The sequence below is a fragment of the Apostichopus japonicus genome, chromosome 15 (genome assembly GCF_037975245.1).
Source record: "Apostichopus japonicus isolate 1M-3 chromosome 15, ASM3797524v1, whole genome shotgun sequence".
In the NCBI taxonomy this organism is placed as follows: Eukaryota; Metazoa; Echinodermata; class Holothuroidea; order Aspidochirotida; family Stichopodidae; genus Apostichopus; species Apostichopus japonicus.
In genome coordinates, this window is record NC_092575.1 from 23976563 (window position 1) to 23993988 (window position 17426).

The 17426-nt window shown below is 34.4% G+C and overlaps 1 protein-coding gene across 1 annotated transcript in view; it reads right to left on the reverse strand.

Annotated features, from left to right (window-relative positions):
• The window catches only part of LOC139981022 (adenosine receptor A2b-like), a 59103-nt gene extending 41876 nt beyond the window's left edge, over positions 1-17227 (reverse strand). Inside the window, exon 1 of the mRNA XM_071993129.1 lies at positions 16875-17227. The gene's annotated coding sequence lies outside the window, so the exon portion shown is untranslated. The remainder of the gene's footprint in view (positions 1-16874) is intronic.
• Between the last annotated feature and the right edge of the window lie 199 nt (positions 17228-17426).

Consider the following 17426-nt stretch of genomic DNA (forward strand, 5'->3'; position numbering starts at 1 on the left):
TCAGCCATGTTCAACAGCCCACCAGCTTAACAATTTGGTAAAGGTGTCATTTTCAACCGTCACACAGGAGCTGTGAGTTACACTACAAACTGCTACGAGGTCTCAAAATCCATCTACGTACGACGAGAATTACAACTATCTCAGTTATAATTATTTTCGACTAACACTTTACAATAATTGTACTTTCCTCACGTTATGTAACCTTTTACACTGCAGTGAGAGGCACTTAGGGGGTAGAGGGGAGGAGGAGGAAGGGGACGGAGGGGTCAAATTGAAACAATTTATACGTATATACTGGAATGAATTCGTTACTTATCTTACAAGAATCTTGTACATTTTTCTTTTAAAAACAAAGAGATAAAGTGATACTGTCTTTGCACTGTGACTTTTGTTACAGGGGAGTAAGGCCGGTTTATGTAGTCAGGTAATGAAACTATGGTAATATGGGTTCAAAGATTGATTGAAATCGTTAATACAGTATATATCTATCAATGACATCTTAAACCAAAGTACTGAGATCTATGTAAACTCTAATCCCTACACTTTCCCCGATGCCATGTGTCTGTGTGCGTGTGTCTGGGTGTATCTGTGTGGGTGTATACATGTCTAGACCTCACAACTGGTGAAATGGGACAACAGAAATTTCTGTCACTAGTTGTCGAACAATAGAGATGTCGAACAATGTTTCTGGCTATAAAGATGTGGTATTTGGTGAGAAAACAATATGAAGATGGTATAGTCAGATAAATTGCAACCAAATATTGATGGCCTAGTAATTCGGAGATTTATTTTAAAGCATTTTTAATACTTGGTAATGTACGCACGCACGCCATTCGTTTCATTAAATGAACCAATCAAATCGACAATTATAAGAAATAATTGATATATATATATATATATATATATATATATATATAAATGAAAAACGTAATGAGTTGGAAAATCAAGAACAGTGAAAAAACTTATATATATATATATATATATATATATATATATATATATATATATATATATATATATATATATTCATCTATTCATTTATCTCAATCTTTATGAAGTGTAAGATAAAAGCATTTTTAATACTTGGTAATGTACGCACGCACGCCATTCGTTTCATTAAATGAACCAATCAAATCGACAATTATAAGAAATGATATATATATATATATATATATATATATATATATATATATATATATATATATATATATATATATATATATATATATTCATCTATTCATTTATCTCAATCTTTATGAAGTGTAAGATAAACGTTAACTGCCATGAAAATATTTAGTGTAGAAAACACCGTCCATGTCTCCTATCGTACCTCTATTGGCCTGCCATATTCTTGACAACCCCCCCCCTCCTCCCCCTTTCATGTTACTATGGCGACTTTACAATCAAACATCTCTTATATTTGAGCGTCAGACAGACAGCCTTGGGAGGGATATCTTTGCATCCACTTTACTTCCATCATATGAATTATTTTACAAGTTTTACCGGCATGATATCAAGATATTCAGAAATTTTCATTTCGAGAAATTTTCCAAACATGATTTCAAAGACAGCCTTTCGTATCATGGTAACAACAGCTGGATGCTCTTAATATTAAAGAGTTATTAAACTCATATAATCTAGTTGATTTTTTCATCCATAAGTTATATTTCATCTCCCCCCCCCTCCTCCCATTCTTGCGTACCCTCTCATCGTTTGGTTTACTTCAAGAGGAGAGTTCAGTACTTTTTGTCTTTAAGATTTATTTTTGAATTATAGAAGAACATATTCTAAGCATCCTGAAGAAATTTGCATAGAATCTCTACATAACAATTACGAGATATTGATAGCTGAAATTATGATAGCTTATACACTCAGTGAACTTGAGCCAAGCAGGTGTAATATCAGATGCACATACAGTTACAACTGTGTTGGTTTGCTCTATTTTTACTTTATTATTTTGAACTAGAATTTAAATGAGTGTTCCAACTTTACTTTATTGAATGCATCCCAAAAAGTGAAAAAAAAAATGTATTTTAAATTTTGAAAGAGAAAAACACATAACATAATTTTGTCAGTGTGCATCTATGACCTCACACCTGTTAGACTTAAATGGGTGTTCCAACTTAACTGTATTGAAATGCATCCCAAGAAGTCGAAAAATTAATTTCAATTTTGAAGAGAAAAAAAAAACCGCATAACATAATTGTGTCAGTGTGCATCTATGACATCACACCTGTTTGCTACAAGTCCACATCTGGTACAAAACATGTCATCAATTGAAATGTTGTGCTCTTAGGATTAGAAATTGAATATAAATTACAACAGGCCTGTATAGAATTGGTTTCTTTCTTCGTCAATCAAAAATATATTCTTCACCTGGAGTATACTTAAAGTACCATAGCAGTTTATTATGTTCAGTACTTCAGATATCGGATCTTTCGTTTCAGAGCCAAGTATATCGTTCCACGAGAAAGTGGCAATTTTCGACTCAAAATACCACTGTATAACGAGAACAGCAGTCTGTTGTTGATATATTCTCGACTTGGCATTATATAAACTTTTTTGGATTGATTTTTGTTTTAAAGATGGTCTTGTTTATTATACATACTAAAATAACAAGAAAATGTCTAGGCTAAATAAGTGAGTCAATTATAGTTAATTAGTTGACAAGTTAAGTCATATTACATCAAAAATAGCAAAAATTGTTGACACGTTCAAATTGCTTGTAAGATATGACTAATATTAACTTTAAGAGTGCCTGGGTGTCTAAATGTTAAAGATCCGACTGGATTTATTAATTACAAGCTTATAAACCTTCATTTAGTAAAACAAAAACAACAACCAAAATACTCCAGAAATTTGCCTTAACCAAATCGATTACAATCTTATTTTGCGTAGCATTCGATAGAATTTCCCTCAAAACGCCTAAAAGTGAGCTTTAACCAGAGGCGAGCCTTAATATTGTAAATGACCTCAGCTGTTAGAAGAAGAAAAAAAACAAGCCTACGATTATCTTTCACTTCATGATGCATCTTGCCTGATCAAGTTCCACTAAATATAATGAAAATGCCATCAAATAAAAAATAGCTCTTCTTTAAAAGTGGACTTTGCTATCGAAATGAACCATGCCATTATTGGACGATCTAGTGTCGTGTAGTTTACATATGAGTGTTACAGAAAAAAGAAAAGAGAAGAAAAGGTAACTTTAATTTGCAATTTCTATTTTTACCTGATCACTGGTTGAGCATAGTTACATATAAAGATACGATCGAGGTTGCGATCAGTAAGATGAAGATTCGATAGAATGGATTCAAATCAAATAATAAGGAAGGAAAAGATTTGACATCACACATCAATGACTTTTAAAGTATTACCTTTTAATTTTACCTAACGACGCCTCATCCCTAAATTCTTTTTTTATCTTTTAATTTTTTTTTTTTTTTTAAGCTAGATGGTCGGAGAATTTTTTTAGAGTAAAAGTGCTTTCTATTATCGATGAAGTAGTAATTATTGACCAGGCGCAAATAATAGTCACTTCCATCGAATTTAGTGTCTATTATATACTTACCTTGGGTCGTTAATATGCTATAGAATTCCAAGGATTTTAGCCACTCTTTCATCTCATTCTAAATATAGTGTTTTCAAGCGCAGATAGAGATTAATCTAATGCAATTCCTTTCACAAATATGCGAAATTGGTACCCTTTTTTCCTCTCTTTCTCCTTCCATAAAACTTAATTTCTTGTCGCATAATTGTTTGAAATTAAGGGGAAATATTTGGTGGAGATGAGAACGAGGTCTGTAGAAAATTAAACTATAGGCAGTAGTATAGATGAAGGTGAGATGGATTCAAAATGTCTGGTAATAACAATTATTCATAAACGCACAAGACGTTGAAAACAAATCGTTTATGCATGTGTTCAACCGTATCTCTTTTACCAAAATGCCGAATGTCACGTTCGTTCGTTCGGATATAAATAGCTCTCATGTTAAAACATCTGTATCTCTTATCAAATACACCAGAACTAATTTGCCCTGTTACTAAATTTGAGTTCCTGAGGGAATTTTCAGGGTAGAGCAAAATTGAGTGGTTTTTGTTTTTGCCTTTCCGTTAAGCCGTCATTGCAAAATAATAAATGTTAAATCTAAGTACCGCGATATGCCTGAGAGTATTAACGATACATTAATTAAAATATTATCAACTCGAAATGTGGGTTGATGGTAGATCTCATCAAGGTTTTTAGTTTAGGTATGATTACGTTTTGAAGACAGTAGTCAATAAGTGGCAATTAGTGTGCAATTAGTGACAATGTTATAACAATAAATGGTCAGAATTTAGGCGTTAAAATTAAACTTTTATTAGTATCGGTATTTTAATCGAATTTACATTTACAAATTACTGATAATAATCTACTTTAATCTAATTATGTGATAAATCAGTTAGAACTTATGATATTCAAATATTCTCTTGTCAGTATTTGGATGAATCAAGGAAATTGTCTGTTAAAATTCTATTGTTTAGTCAAATCAATTACAATTGCTAAACTGATATATATGGTTATATCGATAATATTGATAATAATCGATCAGTTACAGGTAATGACAATTAACATTGTGTCGTCATTATGTAGTCAATCAAAATACGGTTGCTAGTGATATGTTATTTATATTTCAATATGTCATTTATCGCTACATAATTGTGTCGTCAGCATGTAGTCAAGCAAATGCAATTGATAAGCATTTGTCAGTAGTAACCAATCAATTACTGACAACACTGTGTCGTCATTGTGTAGTCAATCAAATAAAGTAGCTAATGGTATGCTGTCAATGTGTAAGCAATCAATTCCAATGTCTGTCAGCAATCTATTGTTATTTTGTGATCAAGCAATTACAGTTGCTAATAATATTACATTTTTAATACTTCATCAACCAATCACAATTGTCGATAATAATGTACTCCATTGTAGGTATATTCAGTCAACCAATCACAATCGCCGATAATATTCTGTTGTCATGTATGTAACCAATCAATTGCATGACATTCTGACATTATCAGTACGTTGTTCAATTGCAAATACAAAGACCATCCTGTTGTAAACAAAAAGAGGGCGTTGTGGTCAAGTGGTTAATTTAATTAAGGCAGTGGACTTGTGATCTAAGGATTACAGGTTCGAGCCCTGGCCAGATCATTGCGTTGTGTCCTTGAGCAAGGCGCTTTATCTCCATTGCCTCTCTTCACCCAGGTGTATAAATGGGGACTTGCGAGGTAACTTGTAAATATAGTTGTGTGCGCCGGTTTGTGGCTGCACCCTATGGGAAGTCCCCCGGAGGACACGTGGTTGATTGAATTGTGCACACTTTGGTGTGTAGGTGTGGCAAGTTACCAATGACCAGGGTTAAGTTGTAAAAATCGTGTGAGAAGGCCTTGGCCCTGAACAAGACTGTAAACCTAAAAATTAAAATTAACGAGGCACAGATTTACCAACCCCCCTACCCCACCCCTACCCATCACTACTCACCTTCAAGAAAAATTACAACATTGTAATGTCAGTGTATAATAACGGGAAAATTGCACAGAAGACGAAAGAGTAAGCTTTTTAAGAGGCCTTTTATGCTGTCTTCATTCGCAAGAAACTATTTTAAGATTGGTTTCATCTATATATGTCACATGTGTAGGTGCCCTGCACTATATATACACGTCCAACACCTTATTAATGAAATGGTAATTATTCCCGAACGTTACATCTGTTGACGTGATCCAATGTCCCTTTGGGATAGCCGATGACTTACTTATTACGGATAACAATTTCATCTTCAGATGGCACCTTTTTTTCGGTTTTCCCCTTCTTTTTTTTACTGTTTTACTAGAAAATTCTACTGTCGATAAATTACTTAAATCCATTTTCACTCTGAAGAGGCACATTTGAAGGATTAATGTATTCTCTTGATTTTAAAGGGGTACCAAGGTAAGGTATAAGTATAGTGATACTGATGTCAATATGTGTATACGTTGCTTTAAGTTTATGGGATATACGTGAGAGTTATGTGTGAGAAGGAAACTGCGTTTGAAATGATGTAATATTTACGTCATATTTATACGGTAGGACTAAAATATGGTGCAAACACTATATTTCATATTTATATATATAGTTAATTTACAATTGGTTGGATAGAAAATATTGCAGCGATGTTATAAGGTTCCGCTGACTGCATTTATAAGATTCGAAAGCCTTCTCACAGTCTCAGAGATACCGAGCCCAGGGCCGATTTTCGTCCACCTGTGATAAATATACATTACTGCAGTTTCCTGAGCGAATATGTCGGGAACATAGTTTGTTTTCAGACTGCATGAGACACGGGCATTATAGACAATACGCAAAGTTAAATAGAAAATTTCTTACGGGGATCTCTAGATAGCAAAAATCTAACAACTTCCTACGCTCAAAAAGTTACCAAACAATGTGAGATAGAAAAGCAGGTAAAAATTTGATCAGATAAAAAGTAGGCTTTATGCTATGCACAATGAATTGAGGCAATTAAGAAGGCTTGAGGCGGTGATGCAAATCTTTGAAGAGACATCACAAACCTAATATCAAAGATTAATTCCTGATATTGCCAATACAGTGTTTGCTTCATACGCTAATGATATGTAACTAGGTTAAGAAATTCATTGGTAGATTTAAAACAGTATTTTAAGTCTTGATTGATCCATTGTGTGCTTTGAGCAAATATCAACAACCATATACAGAGTTACATAATTCAAATTATGACAATTGCTGCTAAAATAATGGCGTCATAACAATTTGCCACAGTAAGGGTCATAACGTGTAAGGTTCATAGAATATTGGGTATTTCGTCTATGGTGATTTAGATTATACCTTAAGGCCTATAGCTGGTTGATTACTCTAAAAATGATATTTTCCCTATCATCACCATCATCACCATCATCATCATCATCATCATCATCATCATCATCATCATCATCATCATCATCATCATCATCATCATCATCATCATCATCATCATCACCATCATCATCATCATCATCATCATCATCATCATCATCATCATCATCATCATCATCATCATCATCATCATCATCATCATCATCATCATCATCACCATCATCATCATCATCATCATCATCATCATCATCATCATCATCATCATCATCATCATCATCATCATCATCATCATCATCATCATCATCATCATCATCATCATCATCATCATCATCATTATTGTTATCATTGCCCAGTTGGCGTGCCATGCACTGAACGTTATATCATCTGTATGCTAAGTTTATTATCATAGATAATCGACATTGAGGCGACTACTAAACAAACATTATGTTGAGGTGTGGAAAAGAAAAATATTCATTACCCAAGGAGTAAAATGAGGTAAAGTGATCATAATCAGGAAATTCATGATAATTATACGTTTAATTCTTTCTTAATTATATAGCTTAAGTATTTTATATCTACAAAGGAAATAAAAAAAGTGCATTAAGAACTGATGAGAAAATACCCTCCCCCCCTCTTTTTTCCACAAAAAAAATGGCATAAACTGAAAGGTATTTTGAGAGGAGCTTTCAAAAGTCACGATTTATATCTTTAATATCGTTAATGCACAAGGTATATACAATAGACAAATGTAGCTTATACTTTCAAGTCAGGTGTGAAATAACGACGCGAATCGTGTTTGTCATGTGATCGATCTGAGATACTTAAAATATAATGCCGGTTATTGGAATATTGACAATTAAACCTTCTATCGCGCTGCTCTAAGCATTAAGCGATACAGGCTCGCTAATGGCACTATGGATTATATATTCAAAACGTTATGAATAGATTATGCACATCACAATGAGAACGGTATAAATATCAATTGTTTGATTGGGAGAATTGTACAGGCGCAAATAGATCGTTTAAAATGACTTTTTTTTTTTGTCGTTGATGATGTTATAATTATGTTTTCATGCTATGCCTAGCATTGTCTGCTGCAGTGTTACAATCTGTAAGCTAATATATACATAATCGTATTTTTTATGTGCACACCTTTACGGATGGATGCATGAATATACGCTGTTAGTATCAATCTACACACAGTGTAAACTTTAATAGTATATACAGGAGGATTGCATTGTGGGAGACCGGAAATGGCGGTGAACCCTGGGAAAACCGCCATTAGGAATAATAAAGATTTGATGTCCTCTCAAAAATTCCTCTCCCGATAGACAGTTAAAACAAATTATTCAACATCGCAAATGCTGTTTATGCAATACTTTACTTTTGCGTGTGTGCGTGAGGGTGTGCACTTGTTTTGTATTCTGACCGAGGACTTGAACAAAAGAATTCCAGGTCCTCGGATGTGGTTTCTAAAGAATCACCACGCCCTCGAAAGAACTTTTTTGTTATGGGGTATTGTGAAGGTTAGGGTAGGTGGATTTGAACAATGGAAAAAACAATGCGGTCCTCGGTCTGAATGTAAAACACACCTGTGTGTGTATGTATTTGTTGTTTGTGATGCACAAACTTCCTGCATGTCTCTGCCACTTTAACGTCTTTGTGACTAATATAGGAAATAGGTTACTAGGTCTTCTTATGGAACATATTCCATTAAAAGCCACGCATTTTTGGGAAGAAAAAAGTTAATCGTGACTTATTCTATGATTGAAACGTAAACACCTGCATAAAACCCAAGTCCATTAGTACCATTTCATTATCAGTTTTTTTTAACAACTCCACTGAAAGACCAAATCTACATTTTCCAGATATAATTCACCAGTCATCCATTGCAAACAACCATTGGTAAGTCTTAATGGGAGGTAAAAACTTTGTAATGGCGACAGATTAAATAGAACTTGACATTATAGAAAATGACATAAAATAAAATTAATCTATACAAGCTGGAGAAAAACCCTCACGGTCATGTGACAAGCATTGAAAGTGAAATAATCTGGGTCATACTAATTTAATAAAGTAGATCGAGATTGAAGAAAATAGAGACCAGCGATGATTTTATATTTTTTAAGGTAACTATAAAAATAGACTTACTTAATTTGTATTTTATTTTATGAAGACAAGAAGTAAGTTATGAAAACGTGTGTGGTTAGAAAGAAGCATGGGTAAAATGCTAGGTATATTGCTATATGTTCGACGAAAGTTTTATAGAGAATGATCATCTGTATGAATGTATGCACTTGCGGGAGTTAATCGGGTTATTTTTTAAAGACAAAAGTAAAAATTAAACGAAGGCTTTCAAGACGGATGATCTAAGTTTGTATTTTACGTTTTATAAACAATTATTGCGCTCTGATTAACTTAATTACCTATTATATATAGTTATGGAGTTATGTTTTCTCTGCTAACAGTTGGAAGCACAAATGGTATTGTTCAAACCCACTCAAGAAATTCAACGAACTTATTTAATGGAGGAAAGACTTTGACAGCATATTGCAAACAGACTGCCACAAAATGTCACAGAATGTCTTAGTGTACCGAGGCGTTCTCGTTTCCTCGCATAATATTACGGTATTCAACGACCTCAAAGTTGTGCATGAAAGTAAAGAGTTCTTACTTAATAAAGTAAGCAATTAGTTGCTAGGTTAAACTTGCGAGTTAAACTTGTTGACAAATAATCATGCATGCATTCAAATGTCAAGTTTTTAATCACTGACAATTAACCACATTATAATGACAAATAGAATACGTTGCAAGATTATGCAAGTAAGATCTTATCTAAATATACTACGGTACTGCAAGAAAGAACTATACTGTCCTCACGACATCACGCAACATTAATGTACCGGTCTATTAATCATCCATGTGACGTTTCTGTTCTAGCACTTGTGTCTGTGGTCTAGCCTACTGCATTTTATTTAGCTTATAAAAAGTTTTAAAAAAAATCTTTGCTGCCGTTATGATAATTAAGATAATTTAGGTTAAGATTGGTAGGAATTGCTTTGGACCTGTCCTCCAACGTTTGGTTAAGATCTAATGGTTTAGCATTCGAGAAAACCTTGCCTGCACTTCCATTTAAGTGCACACAACAAAGTGTTTACAACTTGTCTGTCGCGTGTTTGCTTTAAGTATATAGCGACTTCGCATGAGACACTTTAATTATGGAATTTACTTGACAAAGAGAACTGAAAATAGAGGGGAACAATTTTATTTGAACGTAGGTAAGATAAAACGCAGTACGACGCGGCTGTCTGTCAGGACCATCGTGCAAATTGTTTTAATGAAATAAATATGCAAATTAACACGTTTTGTTTATATAGATTATTATCACAAGGCTTTCCAGACCATCTTCTAATTACGTTATATGGTAGATCTATTTGCATAGCACGGGGAAAACACATGAACAGAAAATAAATTTCAATTTCCTATATATATATAACGTATCCTAACATGATAAATCATCAGCCTACATGTAGTGAAGATAGCTCTCTCAGTGCTTACTGTCTTTAAGCAGAAGATGGTATTTTCACACTCATTCTCTCAATAACGACATAAATTAACGCAAAATGTATTTTAAACCAGATTATTACGTTAATGTCACACATTTTCTAAAAATCTTCAAATGATGGGTTCCATTTTATTATTAATAGCAGCAATGACCTATCAATATGTAGGTCTGTGTTAGACTAACTACCGTATTCATGTATTTCATTGGACGAGGCTACATGGTTTAAACAGCATCCCTGAATAATTCAGAAAGCACTATTACATATAACCGAAGTGTATGATCTATCCTACCATGGTGGTCGCTTTTAATTACTTTTGTCAAACTTCATTGGAAATAAAAACATTAGATCCATGCACAAGCCTCCCTGAACCCCTCTCTATCATCATGAGCCTGGCCCCTCCAACACCCATACCCATCCACTTTCCACTTAGACGTATCTTGTATTTATGGAATGTGTTCTTGCAGTTTAGTTTTCTGTTGAAAAGTATTTCTTATATTTATATTCTAAAATGGCCTATAAAACCCCCTTCGCCGTGATTGCAATATGCTAATACTGATTTCGCCCTGAACCATTGGTTATCAAATTTGATGGCATTTATTTTTACAGTGACTTGAGCTAATCATCTTAAAGGCCGCATATATTTGTGGTTTCTTAAGTCTAACGCTTGGCAACTTCATTCGTTCGTATAATAAGAACAAGAAATACTTTCTCATGCTGTATTTAAATTTGTACGTAAATAGTTGATGCGGAATCATTTGAACATTTCCCCCTTGAATGAACATACAGTTCAAACCTTCGTTATATTTTCAGCTATGTGACAAAATTTGATGAAAATTACCATCAAGCAGCCGTGACTGGAATGAAGAAAGCATATCATGCATGTAAGAATACGTGCAACATTCAAGAGGAACGCCCCACACTTTGGGTTATATGCTTGTTGATAATCCGACCGAAGTTTTCCAATATTCAGACATATAAACATCTTATAGGTCCCAATTTAATCTTTAAATGTGTGGGAAAAGAACATGTTCAGTTGTTTTTGATAAAGTTTTAGATATTTTTCGATAGTAAAAACCCATGACAATGTAATTCGTTTCACTCACTCTCACACACACACATACACGCATACTGGAATTTTCAACTCGCTACGATTTCAATTTATATATATGTATATATATATATATATATATATATATATATTATATTTGTAATTTCAAATAAATACAAACGACCTTGTATTTATTGTGACATGTTTGTGAGAAGAACGGGAAAATAAATCTGAGTGATCACGAGTCGTGATATTATCGTTCTATTTGTTTGAAAATAGAAATTAAGAGTTTATATGAACAAATTACAGATGTTATCCAATATTAGTCTCCCACAACGACGTATAGCTTATTGCTTCGAGGCCGTCGTAGCACATCTCCCCTCGACCTCATACACCACTTCCATGTACCACACATACACCACACATACACCACACATACACCACACATACACCACATACATGATCAGTTGTAGGCTAATCTGTAATTGACAACAGCTGACAGGTTCAATTTCCATGAAGAGATGCGAAGATCAGTGAGCAGAATTCACGAGCTAAAGTTTTGAGAATTTCAAATTGATGTGGTTTACCCTTCGTATACTAAGTCATACATACTCATTACTCAGACAGTTTCCCCAAATCATAATGTCGCCTACGCTTTCTTTAAAAATCTTTTTAAGAGCCTGTTTTTCCTCATTCATTCATTTCCTTTCTACTTCATGGGGCACACAATTCGGCGAAGTATACCATATATCCGATATGAACAACTTTGTACAGTTTTTTTTTGTCTGATCAATTTACGAATACCTGGAAGCTCTGTAAGAAATTTAAAATGAGGAGCCGGAGTCAAGATTATGGATTCCATGATTATATAAACAATAAGATATTCGTCTGGATTCGCCAAATTTGATTGAAACACCAATTCTCACGCTCCCCAGTTAATGTAAATATACATTACTTCATGTTGGAATAATTTGAGTTGATGCTTCAGCGGAAGGGCTCGGTGCAGTCCTAAATTCATTTGATTTAATTTTACTAACATTGTTTGGTGTGCAAGAGACGTTAACGAATCGTGACAGTGGTTCTGCCTCTTTAGTTATCGTACTCATGGATGCACTTCCTGGAAGTGAAGATATAAATAAATCAAGACAAATCTGAGAATAGCACCTAAAGCGGCTAAAGTTTTATGGAGGTTTCCTGTCTGGGTTGACGCTGAACAAATTTGTAATTTCCGAAAACCAGTTTACGGGAGTTGGTTATTGGAATATCAAGTTAAAAATATTGCGACAGTATAAAATGTGGATCAAACAGTGAGAGGTTACAACTGAAATCTACTACCCACAAAGAAGCATTTGCTCCTTGTCATAGGTTTTCGACATTTTCTTCGATAAATCAATAGAAATCTGTTGGTAACGTACCCTCAAAATAAAACAAACTGTTAGCAAACTGCGTATTCACTAAAGAGCCAATATAAGAGAATGTGTTAAAGTAAGAGGGCCTGACGTTTCGATTTTTAGCAGGATCTTCTTCAGAGGCTGAATGTAACGTTACCTGTAAGCAAGTGTAATCTCTCTGACACGTGAAGATGTACTCGTTCCTTGTTACGTCACTCACTAGTTCCAACAAAGCAGAAGTAAAGTGAATATATGAAATAAGCCTATATGAATTGTCTCCCTGGTGAAGAATTGAATTGATTGTATAAGACCTACTGGATTTTATTCTATTGGTTACATTCAACTCTTCTAACTCTGTCTAGAACATTGCAGATGTATTAGTTCAGTTTTAACAAGTTCTTGTAGAACGAAGAAATGCTTCATCAGTTCATGAAGTAAATAAATAAGTAAGTGAGTGAGTGAGTGGGTGGGTGAGTGGGTGGGTGAGTGGGTGAATAAGTTTATAAATATATAACCAATTTAACAATAACAGATCAATTTCAGACAGCCTTGGGAGATGAGTTAAACAGTTCATTAGTATATATTAAACTTACTTATACTACTTTTTGGCGCGTCGGGCTTAGAATTAAGAAACAATTCTATTTCAGAGCGAAAAACAATTTTTTCTCGGTATCTATAATAGATAACTGGAGGTTACATTTCAGTTCCAAACTAGGTGCCCAATGGTTTCTGTATCCATTTACAGAAAGAACAGGCAGGGCTATTAATTGTTTTCCTTAAAAATAGAAGCTTATTGATAGCAAGAAGTCGATGTAGACATTTAAACTGAAAATACTGAACTTTGGTCTCTTAGAGAGTACAAGTTATTCTAAAATTGATGTTCCAGTTATCATCAGTGAGATTGAAGAGCAAGTTCTTCGTATCACACGCACGTGGAGGAAGAAAAATAGGCCGGATTAAGAAGAGTAAATTGCTTTTGGAAGACTTTGAGCATTAGAAATAACATTTATGAGATTATCTTCTAGAGCGCTGGCTACCTCAGCCTGAAATGAACTTTTCCAAGCCGGAGGAATTGCAGAACGAATACTCAAAGAACGTTGTAAAGGGGAACCTTGTCAAATTAAATTTATCGCAAAAATGAGTATATGAAATTTAGAGAACCAATATTTTTGGAAAGTTCCTTGATGCACCGGCTTGACAAAACTTATTAAAATAGCTTGTCGAATTATTAATCCTTATGAAATAGTTATTCCAGATAATCTAATTCTCGAAATTTTGGAATGGATTAACAAACGTAGCCTTATACCATACAATACAGGCCTGTATAATTAATGCAGGCCTGTCTAATAAAAAATATTCTTTATTTTAAAAGTGTCGTTCACGTTAAAGTTACAATTAAACATAAGTTCCTTCCCAAAAGGGGAAAGAGAAGCTTCGCAACAAATCTTTCACTAAACCCTTATAAGTCTTTGTTTTAGTGATATGGTATCGCCAATCTTGAGTTTGTTAATATTATTGTTGACCCTGTTTCTTTTTGCTAAATTTAAAAAAAGGTACTACGAGCTTTTTCTTTTCTTCACCAGACTTTGCCACACGTGCATTAGATCTAACGATAAATCCATCTACCCTATATATGCTTGTAAAGTAAATTTAGACTGTTTTGACCTCATTCAACTTATTGCGAATGGAGTTATCAAATTATGAGTTGTCGCTCAAGTGTTGGGATATCATTTCCCGCATCGTACAGGTTTATGTTACTGTTACTGATGGTGTAAATACGAATTTTATACACAATAATTTCCCAACGGATGGCAGGATCAAGGTGTACAGTATTATTAATTTAATTGCCAGTCAAGGTATTAATAGTACTAACATAGTAATAAATAATATATAAATCGAACTATTATATTACAATTCAGATAAGCCAGTTGAAACAATACCCTATGCTTATAACACTCTATATTGTCCACACATAAAGTGCTTCAAAACACTTGTACTGACAGTATGAACGATTCCTAATCTTTATATGATTCTAATGCTAATACCACTCCATACTGTCCTCTCGCATGATTCTTCGAAGCTCTCGTACTGACAGTATAAACAGTTCCTAATCTTTTTCTGATTCTAATGCTAATACTGCTCCATACTGTCCTCTCACATGATGCTTCAAAGCTCTCTTACTGACAGTTTAAACAGTTCCTAACCTTTATCGGCCAGAAACATGACATGATTTACTGTTCATACTGTCAGTACGATTGCTTTGAAAGCGGGATATATGAAAGGATAGCATAGACCAAAATGGACGAATGTGTGGTGATTCAGAATGAACTTTTCATGAGTTTCTTACAGACATAACAACGTAACAACATAACAACGTGATTTTACCAAACGTTATACAAGCTTACACCGATTAGGGTTGAAAACAAAGATCATGTTCGTTTAGTCAACTATGCCATTCTCGCACATGTTATCTAACGACTTTCTCTTTCGAAGTTCAGCAGGCCCACCCCCTTGTATATATTTAAACGGTGGTTATAATTAAAACAATGAATTTGTGCTTCAGATTTCTTCATTAAGTATCGCTTTGAAGTATCGATCTCAAGTATACACGAACTTTTCATTAATAAGCCATTTATTTATACACAACGGTCAGGCCAGGTTAGATATTTTATTAAGGACTCCTTTAACAGCCATCTTCGCATAGATGTGTTTAGTGGATTTGCAATAAATTTCACTCAAGTGGTTTGACCGCCAGCGTCGATTCGATGGCAAAAGGCATGCCGTATTCAGCCAAATTATATGAAGAAAATTATCGCGAATGGAAACCGGATGATTTCTAAAGTGTTTCGTGGATTGACTATCGAAGTTTGGTTATACATATATACATGTGCTGGGTACGACCATAAACTAGAAACCTACAAATACCTTGTCAATAGGTATGTCTACCTGAAGTCCTTTGCTTATATTGTATTACGTATTTACTTCAATTTCAATTCAATTTAGCTCTACCAAACATAGAAAATATGTCAGATAGGCTACATCAATACAATAAAGACTATATTACACTTTTTTGAGACCAACGGATAAGAAAACGTATAGGTAGTTGATGGGTATATGGGAGCCACTTATAAGCAGAGCTTTTAGAGTCTGGTACCGTATGGAGAGAAAATTATATCTTAATATCATATTTCATAAATTATGAGAGATTTAGACTTCATGACAACACTGAAGGTGCGGACACGTTTATTATGACTATAGCGTGTTGGTGTAGCGTATAATATGACAACATTCAATGTACCATACGTGTACACAAGACTTTCAAGTTTTCGACACCAGAGACCGATTTTGTACTTCATTAAAGTTCATTCAAGCCTCTCAGTTTGGAAGCTATGATTTTTACAAGGTTTCAGATTCTGACAGTCAAATAACCTTTGACCTCTACTAAGAACAATAAGGGCATTGAAATCACTATGACGGATCCGAATGTTAAAGTATGAAGTTACCCAAATGTGCTTTTAAAGTTGTCTTGTTTATACGTTTTTGAGACATTGACATTTGTGGATCTCCAATCAACTTTGACTTCCTTTGGGGACAAAAAGCATGTATGAAGTTAAAGCACCATGTTCTTCTTGAGTTATAGAGTTGATAAGCTATAGACCGTGTCTTACTATACTATACATGCTGACACACACACATCATTCACATCGCATTAATGTTCACTTTGCCATCGATAAAGAATAACAAAAAAAATCAGCGCGGTACAATCGTTAGCCTATTTCTGACTATCACGTGATGTGACGTCACGCAATTCATTGCTACGTTTGACTGAATGGGCGTAACTATACGGAAATATACCAACAACAAAAAACAGTGTTTACAAACGTTCTGGCCACCCATCTAAGCAAAATTTCAACGAATTTGACTCCAGTAAACCTACATAAAAGTTAACGCATGTATAATCTTACCTTTAGACCGAATTCTGCAGTAACCCTCGTCAAGACCTCCCACTGAACGATGTGTTTATGTGTTTCTACCTTTCCAATCCTTTGGGCTTCATAGATATATATATAAAGTGACAACTCTTATACCGTCGACCAAGTGCAAGTTAACACGCATAACAAAGTTCAAGTGCATTCTTGAATTCAAATCGGTGTGACGGTACCCCGGAATTCGCTTGATTGTCATGCCAACAACAAAAAAAAGCAACAATGAACGACTTGACTTAGCAATAATTAGAACGCATAGCAAAGGCTCAACGATTCTTCCTTTTCTATTCGAATATTATAACGAAGTCGCATAGTTGTATTTTTCCGCCGTTTACGGGTTCAAAACAGACGCTTCCAGCTGGCGAGCAGTAGCGTATATACATGTCAGTGGTTCGAGAAACTGAGGCATTCTCTTATGTATGAGTGTAAACAGGTGCATACGTTCACATGGTATAGAACTCAGCAGTGTTGAGCGATAAAGCGATTATCAATTAACAGCTGTGTATAGTTATACATTATGTATTAATTCGC